Genomic DNA, 14,889 nt, shown 5'->3' with positions numbered 1-14,889 from the left:
GTCAATCACAAAAACCGAAGAGTTGCGAAGATTTTTCTGCACATGGCCGCAGACGTAAAAGAATGTCGTCACCCAGCAGTAAATTTATTATAGTCTTTAAAAATTTAAAGAGATCGCTGGGAATGAAACAGGTGGAACACGTCTGCTGATGAAAACTGTAACGATCACTACGGGATAAAATGAGAAAATAAAAAGAAAGCAATGTTAAGGACTTCCCTCTTACACACACACACACACACACACACACACACACAGAGAGAGAGAGAGAGAGAGAGAGAGAGAGAGACAGAGAGAGAGAGAGAGAGAAACCGTCGAATAAATCGCTAAGACCACTCACTAGGCCGGCCGCGGTGACCGAGCGGTTCTAGGCGTTTGAGTCCGGAGCCGCGCGACTGCTACGGCCGCAGGTTCGAATCCTGCCTCGGGCATGGATGTGTGAGATGTCCTTAGGTTAGTTAGTTTTAAGTAGTTGTAAGTTCTAGGGGACAGATGACCTCAGATGTTAAGTCCCATAGCGCTCAGAGCCATTTGAACCACTCTCTCCTCTGACGTCAGCAGCGTGTAGTTCATGAAGTAGACCACGATTATCAGTAGCGAATTAAATGTGCAGTGCGAATTGCAGGCTGGTTGTACATATGCAGTTCGCACACTGAAGTTATTGACAAAGGAAGCAGTATATCTCAGTTGCAAGAGGCTAAGATGGTCGGCTCTCGGTTCAAGGAGAGTTATATTTCCGAATTGGCGATGTTTTAGAATGTCGACTCGGCACTCGCTAATGTCAACCGAAACGCCCCTACGAAACAGGTTTTAGTATCATACAGCGCTGATATCGTTCCGGAGTTGGAAGGAAAGACGGCAGCAGTGTCCGAACCGGCGTCTTTCGATCCCATACCGCGAGAAGCCAGCGGACAGCATTGGTAGGCAAGGCCTCTTGTGAAGCAACGTCGGAGGAGCTACGGTCTCTGGCGAGCTGCTACCAATAGTCGGCTTAGCTCACCATCCGGCAATGCAGTGCAGTGAATGAAGCTCCTGGTAACGCGACATTTCGGTACGTGTTATTCGGCCTGGCTCTGTTGTTTGATTTAAGCTGGTGGATTTGTGCTCTGGCACTGTAAACTTGGCTCGCGACAACTTTGGTATGTTGAAGGATGGTGGATGGTCTGCTGATTCAGTGGAGCACCTTAATCCTCAGCGTGACCACCGCCGACGCCCCGTTTGTGATACAGGAGTCTCACCGCCTCTTTGGCTGCCTCGCTGCTCCACGCAGTTATGGCGCTCGAGTGATACTATTGCCACTATTAGTAGGCAGACCACCTTCCAAATAAATTAGGAAGCAACCAGGCCCTTATACACAAGGCAAGACCCCGCTGCAAGCCAATGGTGTCCGTAGCCACGCTATTGCCAGTGCTTCAATCCACGTGAGACGCGTCCTGATGCCGGTATTAGACTATCAAATTTCTTTGTCAAAGATTTGATCAAATATGTGATCAAATATTCAGTCAAATACATTTGACAAAGATCTTTGACGTAGCGCTGGAAGGGGTATTACACTGTCATCATATTTTTCGTCAAAGTTCAAGATGGCTGACAACAACAACTTGTTATTAACCGCAGCAGATGCATGTACCACAACTGCACTGTGTGCACATGCGGAGGAGGAGCGAGGGAGAAAAAAGGAAACATACCTGGGTGAAGCCGTGGGTTTTACGACGACACGATAAAAGCATTCGACAAAACTTATTACGTGAGCTTATAGTGGAGGACGTCAAGTCGTACATCAATTACTTAAGAATGGATGAGCATATATTTCTGTATGTGCTCAATGAAGTGTATCCTCATATCACAAAGCACAATATTCACTTAAGAACTGCTACATCTGCAGAAGACAGGCTAACTGTAACACTCCGATTCCTTGCTACAGGAAAGGGTTGGGTTAGGCTAGGTTAGGTTAGGTTAGGTTAGGTCAGGTCTCCAATCTTCTTAATCTATTTTTGTATTCAGCGTGCCTCACGTTGTAAAGCGCCTCATCAGCTTCATACATCTCTATTAATTTTGTAGTTGTCGGCACACACCAATTGTATTTACCGGCAAAGCTTATAAAAACACTACAGACAGAATGCTGCAGCGATACTAGCGCTCCATGTGGACACATTGCAGTGAACAGAAGACAAGCGACTTCTTTGATCAAATCTACAGCGAGGCCCTAGATTTGATCAAATATTGGACATTTGACATAGTTCCCTATTACACCATAAAATATTTTTGACAAAGATATTGGACAAAGATATTTGACGAAGAAATTTGATAGTGTAATACTGGCCTAAGTAATCGTTGCATTTGTACATTACTACGCTCATTTTTCCTTGCAGTGACCAATCACTAACAAGTGCTTCAATCCACGTGACACGCGTCCTAAGTAATCGTTGCATTTGTACATTACTACGCTCATTTTTCCTTGCAGTGACCAATCACTAAGGCTCTGAGCACTATGTGACTTAACTTCTCAGGTCGTCAGTCTCCTAGAACTTAGAACTGCTTAAACCTAACTATCCTAAGGACATCACACACATCCATGCCTGAGACAGGATTGGAGCTTGCGACCGTAGCGGTCGCACGGTTCCACACTGTAGCGCCTAGAACCGCTCGGCCACTCCGGCCGGCACCAATCACTAAGGAGAATAACGTATTACTCCAATTAGTTGGAAGAGCAACCTCATTCCCTGGCTCCGCAAGCCTTGGAATTTTAATGATCGTTAGGCCATCTTGTCCTCTGTGTTCCCGCTCGTATCCACCATGTGTACTTTAACACCTGTGGCAATGCAGAAAGGATGGCTCTAGAAAAGGGTGAAGACGTGACTGGTCTACTGGCGGATCCAGGTCGTACCTTTACTCGCACGTAGCCACAGCAATTTCACTGGACACTGATGAGCCAAAGACATCCGCAGTTAATGTGATCCTCGTTTAAAGCGCTGTAACTGAAGGCGCCGTTAGACTAGCGACTGCTGAGCTGCTCGGAGGCAGGCGTGCCCACTGACAGGGCGGGGCATAGCTGGACAGGAATGCGGCGGCCGACAGATGGTCAGCGCCCAGCGGCCGCGCCGTGGGAACCTGGCCACCAGACTCGTAAACTGCGCGCCGCTGCACCGCGCTGGCCGTCTTTACGAGGCTCGCACCTCGCCTTATCTCGCGGCGGAGGAGAGCGCCGGCTCACACGCCCACCTGTCGACGCGTAGCTGCGGAAACTTCCGCCCGCAGTGAAGGAGGCGCAGCACCACTACTCGTTAAACTGAGAGGCCAATCACAACGGTACAGACAGTCATACGGTAGGCAAAGCTAAAGCTCATCCGCAAGAAGCCGTACAATATGATCCAACATTGGTATCCACAGCAAGTTGAATACAGTAAATTACTAACGTGTTCCTTAGTGGGTTTAAGGGGGGTTGGACGTCAAACGGGCCGACTTGGAGCAGGAGAGGCACCACAGGACATTTAAATTTCTACTGTCTATACTTTTACAAATAAATTCATAGAACTTTGTCAGCATGACCAGGAAGGATTGAGGACTCACACTCATAGCAGTGGAAGTTCAAAAATGTAGCAAAATACCTTTTTTTTACATGTGTAATTTCATCATTTTTTCACTTACTACTGGCTGCATTTGTTTCTGTAGGTACACTTTTCTTCCTAAGTAAGAGAGAATCCTCGATGAATTTTGCACAGCACACAAGCAGTACTTAGAGGTGTATGAAACTCTAGAATTTTCCAAATCTATTAAACACTGTGGTAAAAATTGAGATAATTAACTATAAAATTTGAGTTTTTTCTAAACATGAAGTTTAAAATGTAACAGTTCATTCATTTTTTCATAAATCAAATACGCCGGCCAGTGTGGTCGTACGGTTCTAGGCGCGTCAGTCTGGAACGCGTGACCGCTACGGTCGCAGGTTCGAATCCTGCCTTGGGCATGGATGTGTGTGATGTCCTTAGGTTAGTTAGGTTTAAGTAGTTCTAAGTTATAGGGGACTGATAACCACAGATGTTAAGTCCCATAATGCTTAGAGCCATTTGAACCATTTTGAAATTAAATAAACTCTGGAGTTTCATACACACGTAACTATAGTTTGTATTCTGTGCAAAATTCATCGAAGCATCTCTCTTACTTAGGAAGAAAAGTGTACCTATAGCAATAAATGCAGCCAGTAGTGAGTGAAAAAATGATGAAATTTCACATGTAAAAAATGTATTTTGTTACGTTTTTGAGCTTCCACTGCTATGAGTATGAATCCTGAATCCTTCCTGATCATGCATTCAAAGTTTTATGAATTAATTTGTAAAAGTATAGACAGTGGAAATTAAAATGTCCTGTAGTGCCTTTCCTGCTCCAAGTCGGCCCGTTTGACGTCCTACCCCCCTTAAAGCCCGGCGACACCGAGGTAATCAGAGACGGAGCACAAGCTCAGATGGAGTCAAGGATGGGGAAGAAAATCGGTAGTGTCCTTTCAAAGGACCATACCGGCATTTGCCCGGAGCGATTTAGGGAAAGCACAGGAAACCTAAGTCTGGATGGCCGGACGCGGGTTTGAAGCCTCGTCCTAATAAATGCGAATCCAGTGTGGTAACACTGCTACCTTGCTCGGTAAGAAGAAGGCCAAGGACTGGAAGGTACTGAAATGGGATGAGGGCGGACATGTGTGAAAGGAAATGTAGAAAAGAATCTGGGTACGTTACATCAAGTGACTCGTTGCAACAAAAGTGTTAAGACTATACTATGCAATTCCTTAGCTTATGCCTGCGTATTTGTTGACAGACAATTCACAAGTGTGCTGCCGGTAATTGGTGTCCAACGACCACAATAATTAGATGAGCAACAAGGTCGACATGACGATGACGAACTGCGAGACTCGTCGAAATATTGTGCTCTTTGGAAACAGGGTTGTTGTTGTTATTGTTGTTGTTGTAGTTGTCTTCAGTCCAGAGACTGGTTTGATGCAGCTCTCCATGCTGCTCTACCCTGTGCAAGCTTCTTCATTTCCCAGTACCTACTACAACCTACATCCTTCTGAATCTAGTGTATTCATCTCCTGGTCTCCCTCTACGATTTTTACCCTCCACGCTGCTCTCCAGTACTAAATTGATCATTTGAGGCCTCAGAATATGCCCTACCAACTTATCCCTTCTTCTAGTCAACTTGTGCTACAAATTTATTTCCTCTCCAATCCTATTCAATACTTCCTCGTTAGTTATGTGATCTACTCATTCAATCTTCAGTATTCTTCTGTAGCACCACATTTCGAAATCTTCTATTCTCTTCTTGTCTAAACTATTTATCTTCCATGTTTCACTTCCATGCATGGCTACACTCCATACAAATACTTTCAGAAACGACTTCCTGACACTTAAATCTATACTCGATGTTATCAAATTTCTCTTCTTCAGAAACTTTCCTTGCCATTGCCAGTCTACATTTTATATCCTCTCTACTTCGACCATCATCAGTTATTTTGCTTCCCAAATAGCAAAACTCATTTACTACTTTAAGCGTCTCATTTCCTAATCTAATTTCCACAGCATCACCCGATTTAATTCGACTACATTCCATTATCCTCGTTTTGCTTTTGCTGGTGTCCATTTTATATCCTCCTTTCCAGACACTGTCCATTCCGTTCAGCTGCTCTTACAGATCCTATGTTGTCTCTGACAGAATTACAATGTCATCGGCGAACCTCAAAGTTTTTATTTCTTCTCCATGGATTTTAACACCTACTCCGAATTTTTCTTTTGTTTCCTTTACTGCTTGCTCAATATACAGACTGAATGACATCGGGGAGAGGGTACAACCCTGTCTCACTTCCTTCCCAATCACTGCTTCCCTTTCATGCCCCTCGGGGTACCAGCAGTAAACCCACGGACTGTTTCATTACATTTCGCGTTTTTTTTCTTTGTTACCGATTTGCACTAATCAGATGAGGCAATGAAATAATTATCACGTTTTTCTTACAATCAAGATGTAATGAAATTTGAACTTTTTCTGAACTAGTCAGGCTAAGCAGCAATGAGTTTGAACACAAAATGGCGGTATGTCGACAGAGGAAGAGGCAGTAGCAAGGTCAAAGTTTGTGATGAGGGACACTTATCGTCTTTACGCCACTGGAAGGGCAACAAAGGAAAACTAGTTGTAGGGCCACTTACTTTATTAGGTTCAAGGAGATCATCGCAGCCAATTCTACTCCATCATGGAAGGTATAACTGTAAAACAATTCTCTCAAAGCTGTCTTATAAATAACACTCCAAAAACTACGAAGTTCAGAAACTATATACATATGACTAATATATCACGGCGAAAGGTTCTAAGCTACAGCGGGAAACAACAGCACTCAATAAAAAGGAAGTGCCGATAGGCAGATTGTCATATCGAATAGATTAAGCATCAGTTCTTTTTAATTCTGTTGGAAGGTAATTTAAAATGTAACCTGGAAAATGATGCACGCCTTTTTGTGATAGTTCATCAAATTTTGTCTAACTACATTTAGTTTTTCTGTCTAATGAAAAATGGTTCAAATGGCTCTGAGCACTATGGGACTTAACATCTGAGGTCATCAGTCGCCTAGAACTTAGAACTACTTAAACCCAACTAACCTAAGGACATCACACACATCCATGCCCGAGGCGGGATTCGAACCTGCGACTGTAGCGGTCGCGCGGTTCCAGACTGAAGCGCATAGAACCGCTCGATCACCCCGGCCGGCTTTAGTCCAACAGGTGCACCGCTTCTGTATCCCTACAAATTGATGGTGTTGCCAAAACTAAGTTAACGTTTGAAAACAGATATCAAACAATGTCACTCGAAATACTGGCTATGAATCACTTGCTTTGGTTCATCAACGTCTACTATTCAGATGACTAACACTTTCACCAAGATGTTTTGTTGACAAAACGCGTAGTTTTGTCTTAATGTTAATTCGTGGATTTCTCAGTTTATTTGGACAGTGCTTAGGCAACAAAACAAGTACTTCATACAATCAGACAACTAATATTATTTCGTAATTTGTGCGCGAAACGTGGAACACGTGTATAATTTGAATCGACTTTGACTGTTTTTTGTGAGAAAAGAAAATTCCGTTGTAAATTTCTGATCTTAACCATTATGATTTTTGCTTTAACGTATTGTACATAGAATGGTGTGCCCCAAAAAGGTGCACAACAGCGCAGCTGCGAATGTTTCAATTCTGCCGTCTTAAATGGCGTTCACACAGGAATTCTGTAGTAAAGTTATCAATATAATGTGGCTCGTATTCGAGAGGTTGTTAGAAATGGTGGTGATCATAGTCGTAGTAGAAATTTATAGCGCAAGTAACGGCCCTCCCAATAAAATAGAAAAGAAGCGTCATATTTAGTTTCCATATTGAAATTCGAGTAAATTTTCATGAATAAAAACAAATGTAGCAGTCGTCTGTGATTAATTCATCTTTGCCCTAATTATCTGTGAATTGACATTCTTCGTCTTGGGAAGGAAGTAGCATCTTTTAAAATTTGTAACAGTTTCAGTTGCATATTCATTCAATTTCAGAAATTTTCATTAATTTCTTTTACTGTTTCTTCAATATACGTGTTAAAATGGCGATTAAAAGCAACCCCATCTTACGTACCTGTAAATAAGGTGTATTTCTTGAGACTTAATCTTTCATTTTAACACCACCTGGTAGGCAATGGCCATTTCACTTTTTTCCGCGACATCTGTGGTACTAAGGCAGGCCGCTGTCCTTTTTTTTTTTTCTTTTTTCTTTTCTTTAGCTAGATGATATTAGTGTGAATCAACGCAACTTATCTCACGCATGGCATTGAGTCCCTATTTCATAGAGCTTTTCAGGTATCTGAAATTTGTAGCAGCTCATTTGCCGTCTTGTAACTATTCCAGTAGCTACTGTAGTAGACTGACAGCTCTCGTGATCAATGGTTCAGCGAAAACCTTACGTAATCCGCTGTACTTGTCCATCAAGAGCGGAGACTCCTGACGATGCCGTCAAGAACTGCCGACGGGCCAGCCTGTAGTCGCTGATACCTGTTTGCATGGTGAGATTGTATTATTTTTAGCGACTTGAAATTAATGAGAAACTAGAATCATTTGTTTGCCTCACACCGTGACTCAAGCGTGACGTAGTGTCCCTAATTTTGTGGAGTTTGATATATGGATCAGCAATTTGTTTGGTGAGTGGTGTATTCACAAATAGAGCTTTTCTAGTCCTTACTTGGAATACGTAGCAGCTCCCGTGGCTAATTCACTACAGTGATAGCTCTCGTGACTGGTAGCTCAGCGAAAGCCTAACGTAATCTCTCTATACTTGTCCATCAAGCGCGGAGTCTCACGGTCATGTTTTCCGGGACTGCGGACGGGCCAGCCTCCATCACCGATGCCTATCCACACGGTCAGGCTCCATTAACTTGAGCGTCCATTAGCATAAGGTGGCGGTCAGCAGCGCAGAGACAGATGACTACTACTGCGGGAGCTGCGGCGGTCCTGGTTCATCGCGGCGCACCTGTTAGGGCGGAGTGCGGCGGCGGGCGCGCCGCAAAAACAGCGTCTCATACGCAGGTCCCGCCTTGCGCCTGTCCTTGCTTCTGTCGCTCGACGAAGATAGATTGTAAGAGGTGAGCTCATCCGTGTCTGGGAACGAAGGCATTACCAACGTACTTCAGCAGGAGCTACCCGACACTGTAAGAAAGGGCTGGGAGGCCCGTGAAAGTTTTTTGCTCCCAGACAGTTTTGGTACTCTCAGATAGTACTCGCATAACTGTTTACACTAGTGGCAGATTTTCGCTGATAGTTACTATCTGATAGTTCCCTGCGTGTACTTTCTGTAAGTGTCTGTGTGTCTTGCGACAGCAGATGTCGGAAGCGTTTACACACAACATAGTAAGAGTGTCTCCGAGAGCTCTCCTCGAGATTTTTCTGTCGCAGTTCTGTGTGTGAATGCTGAAGTTGCGATGGAAGAGCGTCGGGCTGCAGTTGCACTTTCAATACTTTTAGCGGCAAAGAAGAAAGGTAAATAACCGTGTTCGTGTTGGGTAAGAGAGTGGATTAGGCGCAGGGATGATTTTGGAGCATACAAGAATCTAATAGTAGAGCTTGTGACGGAAAATCCATAATAATTTCGAAATTTTACGAGAATCATAGCGTAGAAGATAGAAGAAATACTGTGTATAATTGGACCCAAAATCGCCAAACCAGATACTAACACACGTAAATCGACCAGTGTTAAAGACAGACTGCTTGTGACACTAATATTTCTAACAACAGCTGCGATTATTGTCTTTAATATTTGCTTAAATAACAATTATAATGAAATAACATTACAGAAATTTCATCTTTATACCCATAGGCGTTCAAAAGCAAAATACGCCGGATATCTGATAAATGAAGCATTACCAGACACACATTTGAACGTTTTTATTTCTATTGACTTAATGAGCCACTTGCAAACTTGTAAAGGTCTGTTCTTCAACACCCAATATAATAACGTAATCAATAAACACCACGTCATATAAAATTATAGATAGAGATGCATTACTTGAAGTTAAACGACATCTTCTGAGTTCCAAAACGATTGCTTTCAAACGAAACCTCAATTGTTTCTCTAATTAATTTATGCTATAAAACTACTTTGCCTGATTCCTTGAATTGTGGATATTCCAGCAATGTTTTTCTACGGAGATGTTAGAAACTGTAGCCATTTCAGCCAACAAACTTCGCTACTTATCTCAGAACCTGTAGTCCAGTAACTGTTCATTCCATAACGGTGGCCTTTCCTCGTACATACTGATTAAATTTTTAACTCAGTCCTGAGTCAACTTCTTGGCTGCTTTCTTCTTTATTTTTTTTGTCGATACATCGCTGACATTTACTCACAGTGCATATCTACCGCGAACGTAGTTTGGACTATCACGACAATTCCGGTACATGTTTATACAATAACTGGTTGCAGTGTTTGTGTGTGTAGTGGGTAGTGCGCTCTTCTTTCATGCGTATTTTCACTTTAACGTGGGATCGAGTCTCTTCGGTGACAATTTTCCTTGTCAGTTCTGTACAATATGTCTGTATTTTACATGTTATTTGCTGAATGGCACTGTTTAGGTCTAGAACTTTCGAAATAGGCTAACTGCACCTACTGCACGTTAATGAGGTAAAACGGACGATTTCTTCGCTCAGAAACATGTCACGGCCGCATATTATGGCTCAAAATATGTGTGCATGAGTACCGCAAAATATATTACCATGATGTGGCAGTGTACAGACTGTGAAATATGGCACAAATATGGCCGCACAGCATTCTCCGAGTAATCAAAGCACTCCCAAGAATGCCGGTATAGTTTTCCTCGTCTGAGAGCTAAGGCGAGTAGCTGTCGAGAATTGGAGACTGTCGTTTACACGAGATGTCTAAACTATCTGAGATCTTGCCCCACTCTTGGACGCTGCCAGCGAGCTGATTCCAGGGGCTGTTTACATGACAGGTATTAATTGTAAAAGTAGTCACACTGAAAAACTCTTAGCGTATACATAGCTTAACACTGACACCACGCGAATAACTACGGACGTTTCATTTCCTGTCCCGAACAAAAGTTCCACCAACTTCTTTTTTTGATAAACTATTCTAAAAACAACGGACGCAGTTTCCCAAACAAAGAAGGCTTCACACATTTTCTGCAATTTCCTTGCTGTCCGAGTATATTAGATGTCGACACAATCAACAATTCATACTATCGGTTAACATAAGACGTCAAATTTGGCAAAATTTAAATCTTTGGCTACTGCTTCTACTGTCTTCGTTGAGGGAAACTGATTGAATATGAAGTACCATCTGGAACTCTGCAACAGAGAGGAAAGGAATGAAATTGTAGTATAGTCCTTTTGTAACAACTTGTCTACTGATATGCCTCGAAAATCATACAGAGCTCAGATATATCTTAGGTTTTTGTTGACTTCTTTGTTCACCTAAATCGTAAGGTAGGGGGCCAGAGTCGATCTCTTACCTCCTACCCGCCACGAAACTTTCCTCCTGCTGACAATTTTATAATTTCACCGTCCCCCTCGCAGTTTTTCCTTCAGGCCCTGACAAGTTATCTATTTGATTACCGCAAACGTCAATTAATTTCCTTAGTCGTGTACAGAGCCTTAATACAGCGTAGCCGTACCCTCTGTATAAGAATGACATCTAGTTATAGTTTATTCTCAGCTGCATTAACACGACCGTCCACTAATAATGTTCAATCCCAAATTCACACCTCCTGAGTATATAGGCCTATTTATCATACACCGTGTTTCTCTCTCACTCTTTTTTTGTTGTGCTACTGCTGCTTTGCTGTTTTTATACTTGTAGCTTGTGACATCAGTCCTATGACATCATACAAATTCTATGTCAGAATTACTGCGTTCCTTCTATATCGTATTAATTTTCATAGAATTTTAATTTTTGCTGGCGGACAATTATGTGGCTAATTTAATATAACGAAACAGTATTCAGGGACCCCTCACAATCTACCGATTCTGTTCGCATGCAAGTCGAGTTTATAACATATTGATTGAACCGTGTTCACAGTGGATGAAAGAAGTAAAAACATACAAAAATATATCGCTAGCTAAAATAAAAAGTCAAAGTGAATGTTATCGTGATGTTTATCACACGATTCGGTTTGATCAGAGTATTACGAAACTGAAATTCGCTCAGTCTAGGCAAAGTGTAACGAGAATTATCGATGCACCTTTATCGATATTTTAATTAATACTATTTAAAAATTTGTCTTAAGTAAAACTAGTTATTAGAATCGAAGTGTTTTGACCTCGAGTTTCGATTGAAATACCTTAATGGCTTCAGTGTCAAATTTAAGATGGGCAGTGCTCTCATATTAGGTTTTGTAGGATTACTTCATAGGAGTTATCATCCATAAAACTTACTTTGTCACTGCGAATAAAGTTTATACTGTCTTCCAGTATATGTTCGTAAAGCTGGGGATAATTTGTAAAAGAGAAACGAAATACGAAAACTTGAACCATTCGAAGAGAAGTGAGGAAATGAAATATGCAAGTAAGAAGATCTGTATGGAAAGGGACGGATGATTTCAAGCAGTCTTATGTATTTGCTAAATGTCTCTGTTAAATAACGTAACAGATATAATGTTACGTCAAACCAACTTTTATTGCGTAACATTTTAGGTCATCTGAAGCAGTTGGTTTGGAATAGATCGAGCGATTGAAATCGGATGCGGATTTATGAGAAGAGCGGAGAGTTCAGTAGCTCACAATCTGTTCACCAGAGAAGCCAACATCTTACTCTGTAATACTGTATCGCAAGCACACTAGCAATTGGATGTCTTATCTGTACTGGTGCGATGATGGTAAATTACGGAGGCTAGTTTGCTTCTGAATATTCTCTGACACTGCTTGTTTTTAATACAATATTCACGCTTTTTCTCTTTTTTTTTTTTACATTTTCCTTTAACCGGTTCGAAAGGATATTATAGAATGTAGTGACCATGCTTTCGGAAACAAATCTTGCGTAGAAGCCGGTCGCGATAGTTCTACAGCGCAGGAGTCTTACCTTCTACCACGTAGTTTATAAGAACTGGAAGGGATACACCTCTCTTCCGGGCCAGATCCGGCTTCACGGCACGTCAGCAGGCCGGAGACAAACGAAAGTGGGAGGACAGCGGATTGAGCGGTCTGTGGAGACAGCCAGCCGTGACAGATATTGCGTGCGAGGCTGCTGAGACGCGGAGAGCGGAGCGGGTGATGGATGGGATGGGGTAGGGTGTGCGCGATTGACGCGGCATCTAGCAGGGCGGCGCCGGCGTCGTTAGCCCAGCTCTGCCCTGCCCTGCCCTGCCCTCTCCCGCCATTGTGGCTGTCCGGCCGGCCGTGAAGCTCGCCAAAGGACGGCGCCATTTTTATAAGCCGCCACAGGGATTGACACCTTCAGCGCTGGCTGCGGGTGATGGATGTGTTGCAACGCCGGCCTTCTGTGCGCCCCGCTTGGAAACTGACGGCTCATCAGAGGTAGTTTCTCCTTCTTAGCGCTTAACCCGTCCGCTGTTTCTAATAATTTGGCAAAAACATGTTTACTTAACTCTGTGGTTCAAAAATGGTTCAAATGGCTCTGAGCACTATGGGACTTAACATCTGAGCTCATCAGCCCCCTAGAACTTAGAACTACTTAAACCTAACTAACCTAAGGACATCACACACATCCATGCCCGAGGCAGGATTCGTCCTCCGACCGTAGCGGTCACGCGGTTCCAGGCTGAAGCGCCTAGAACCGCACGGCCACACCGGCCGGCTCTAAACTCTGTGACAGGATGGCCTTTCTGTAGGCGCAGTCGTCCGTTAACTTACAGGAGCGGAGTCCTGTGCACCATCCGCACTTTGTTCTAGCGGTTCTAGGCGCTACAGTCTGGAACCACGCGACCGCTACGGTCGCAGGTTCAAATCCTGCCTCGGGCATGGGTGTGTGTGATGTCCTTACGATAGTTAGGTTTAAGTAGTACTAAGTCCTAGGGGACTGAGGACCTCAGCAGTTAAGTCCCATAGTGCTCAGAGCCATTTGAACCATTTTTGTCCTCAATGGCACATTTAATTCTCTTTGGCTTTGGGGAAATAGTCCTATATCCTGATCCCCAAGGTATCTGAAACTCACACCAGTGGATCTTCTTTTCTCTTTTATTGACATCGGTTATACGAAACTCCCATCAAAAGTATCTGTTATTTCATGGTCAAATTCAAAGCTGAAAGTAAGTCTGGCACTCAAAGAGTGTGGCTTTCTGTATAGAGGCTGCAACCACTACAAGAGATGTACGTACCGGAGTAGACTAAAATCAAGAAGAAAAGAAGAACAGAAAAATGAACTAATGTGTTATATTGTCAATTCCTATTAGACGTCTTTATGTTGACTTAATGATGCGATACAGCAATTTTTGGAAATCACTGTATTTCACTGTCCTCAAATGGGATAAAAAGTTCGCTAATGTGTGGTAAGGAAGACTGCGCGATTTTTTATGGTAACAATATCGTTTCCCTGAATTCCGACACAGTCTAGGATTTTGACATCACTGTAACTTATCGGTAATTACGACTCAGTAGTGTGGTTCCAGGTATTATGCTGAAAATTTAGGGAGAAAGCATTTCTACAGCAGGCCACAAGCTCTAAGCTTACTAGGGCGGTTAAAACGTGTGCTAGAAACGGCGCCGTTGACTTTCCCCGACATTGTACTTACTGACACGGGAGCTATCGGGCACGTCTTTCTCATCAGTCATACCGTATCTTGCATGATTCCTACACCAACAAAGGGTGCAGGAATGGAGTTCTAAAAAGTAGCCGACAGTTACTGGCAGACTGAAGATTTGATCAGGCGAGCTTGGGTAACTCAGTTCGTAGAGCCATTTCCACAAAACGCAAGGGTCCGAACTGGACTTCTCGTCTCGCACATGTTTCCGAAAAAATTACCATTTTATTTGTTCTTCAAAATCAGTATATTGCTCTCGACATATTTTTCTTTAAACACAAGTACCGCAAATTTCTGAAGTGTCACGCTTTCCTCGAAATAAGAAAACTGGAGGCACTGTATTAAGATTTGATGTTCAGCAAACTATAGAAGCCGTTGACCTAAATGCTGTCAACCAGATACATTAATATTAACTAACTACATTTTATAAAGTATGAATTGTCCAGTAGTCATTTACAAACATGTGTACAAGGTGTTTCACAATTCTTATCACTGGCTTCTAAGAGTTGTGAAGAGTAAAGGGGACTTAGTGGATAAAGTTTCGATAAGGAACCCAAACGATTGTCGAAGAACTGACTCACAATACAGGTAAGTCAAAACAGCATTTAGTGAAATTAAAAGG

Source organism: Schistocerca americana, chromosome 1 (assembly GCF_021461395.2).
Source record: "Schistocerca americana isolate TAMUIC-IGC-003095 chromosome 1, iqSchAmer2.1, whole genome shotgun sequence".
NCBI classification, from domain to species: Eukaryota; Metazoa; Arthropoda; class Insecta; order Orthoptera; family Acrididae; genus Schistocerca; species Schistocerca americana.
The sequence above is the reverse complement of the archived record's forward strand: the minus strand, read 5'-3'. Positions refer to the sequence as shown.